Source organism: Mustela nigripes, unplaced genomic scaffold (assembly GCF_022355385.1).
Source record: "Mustela nigripes isolate SB6536 unplaced genomic scaffold, MUSNIG.SB6536 HiC_scaffold_550, whole genome shotgun sequence".
Classification (NCBI taxonomy): domain Eukaryota; kingdom Metazoa; phylum Chordata; class Mammalia; order Carnivora; family Mustelidae; genus Mustela; species Mustela nigripes.
Window position 1 is genome coordinate 23547 of NW_026739957.1, and position 2250 is coordinate 25796.

The 2250-nt window shown below is 39.2% G+C and overlaps 1 pseudogene; it reads right to left on the reverse strand.

Annotated features, from left to right (window-relative positions):
- Nucleotides 1–845: 845 nt before the first annotated feature.
- On the reverse strand, nt 846–1939 carry LOC132008641 (RAD51-associated protein 1-like; annotated as a pseudogene).
- Between the last annotated feature and the right edge of the window lie 311 nt (nt 1940–2250).

Below are 2250 nucleotides of genomic sequence, written 5' to 3' on the forward strand. Positions count from 1 at the left end.
ATTCTATGTGCTTTTGATTTTGTCTACAGAAAAACAGAGAATACTTACCTGGCAGAAAGGGAAAAAATGGAATAAAAGAAACGCCAAGAAAAGCAGAGAAGAAAGAAAAAAGAAAAAAAAAAAAAAAAACAAGAAAAGATTATAGAAAAGTCAACAGAGAAAAGGAAAAAAATCTACAAAAAAAAAGAAAGAGCTTCAAGATCAAGGGAACTAGCCTAAAGGAAAAAGTAGACTGGAAAGTCAGTAAACAGAGAATCATTTAGAAATATCCTCTAAAGAGATGATAAAATTAATTAACGTATCAAGGTCTACACCTAAATTACATATACATCACTTCTGGAAAATCATTCATCTCAAGGAGAGCAGACATCTCTATATCTAAGAACTTGCCTGATTAGGTCTTGCTTATATAAAAGATATGTACTATGGCCATAGGTAATGAGAGCCATCCTAAAATCTTTGACAGTAAAAACAAGAGACTAGTTGCCGCTGCACTAATTACCCCTAGTTATCACTAGCTGTCAAATATATTAGGACAAATGCTTGGACTAACCTGGTCTATTAGGAAAATGCTAAATAAGCAAACACATAACTAAATTTGACTCTCTGAATTGATCTGACTAGGATCTGTACCTTAACCCCAGTGCTGCTGAGGGACAAAAGAATCGGTGTGGGAGTCACGCAGGCTGACAGTCAAATCATGGGTCTACTACTCGTTTTTTTTTTTTTTACATTAAAGGATTCCTTTATAGTATGATACCCTCCTTAAACAGAAACACAATTCAAACATAAACACACTTGTAAAACTCTTTTTCTCTTAATCAAACCTTTGCTGACTACCACATTCAGCCACTAGCGGCATTTGGATGCAAAGGTTTCACTTGTGCTAATCTGGACAAGCCAAGGCAGAGACTCTGATTTGGAGACTTAACAGACACCCCTGCCAGTGGGCTCCTGCTGCTGTTGCTGCTGCTACTGCTTCCAGACAGCGCTGGTGGCATCTACTTAGGTTTTCTGCTTCCAGCTTCAGCTGGAAGGTTTGCATATTTGTAGTGGTTTCCAAATGGCCTCTTCACTGATAAAGCCATTTTTGGTGAAGGCTGAGATTCTGATTTCAGGGCAGCTGGAGCACAGTCTCTTGAAGTCACTTCCAAAGTATCACGTTTGGATTTAGGTTTCTTCTCCTTTTTTTCAACTGGGGATTTTACCTTCACTTCTTTCTTTTTAATTTCTTCCACTTTATTTTCTCCCAGAGTGAAGTTTGCATCATCATCTTCACTCTCCCTAAAAGCAGACTAATCCTCAGACTCTCCACCAGCGGTTCAGAGTCGTCAGCACTACAGCCATCTCTGCCTCCCAAAAGAATCTTCCTCTGTTGTACCACAGCTTTTGATGCTGCTTTTATTTTCCCCTGAGCACTGCACACATCATCTTCCTTGGTAAGCTTATCCAAATCTAAATCATTACTGGCTACACTGCAATCGGAGAGATGGGGAGCCTTAGTCATTGTCCCAATTTTGCTGCTGCCACATTTGTTTGGTGCTTGTATCTTTTTTTTTATAAACATATATTTTTATCCCCAGGGGTTATGGACATTGGGGAGGGTATGTGCTTGGTGCTTGTATCTTGAGCCTCTCCCACATCAATGGTGACCGCTGGAAGTTCCTTCACTGATAAAGCTAGTGCCACATCTAAGTCTGGCTGGTAGAGCTCATCACCTAAAGTCATCCTTTTTTAGGGGTTTTCTCTTGTAGTGGGATATCTTCTTTCTGGAGATTCTTCAGTTTAGGGGTTTCCTTGTTTCTCATATTAACTCTTTTGGCGTTGTTCTGGGCTTCTTATTCAAAGGTGTGGTTGCGGAAACAAAGTCATCATCGCTGCCAGAATTTTCAAACTGTGAGTAACTGACTAGTTTCTTATGCCTCACCGGGGGCACCATGGCCCCCTCCAAGACTGAAAATTCACAGTGTTCAAGCTCTTGTTAGCAGCAGTGGCGGTTTCTAGGTCTGCTACTATTTAACTATAGAATCATAGGTCAATTAATCAGTGTTCCTGAACCACAGATGACTAATTAATAAAAAAAATAGGCTGTAACAGCACATCTACTTCGTGATGCTATTGTAATGACTATATAAGCAATAAATGTCAAGCACATAATATAGTGCCTAGCACACAGTAGAACTCTCAACAAATGCTTTTATCTGCATTCCCTTGTTAACACAGAATTTGCTAAAAAAAAAAAAAAAAAAA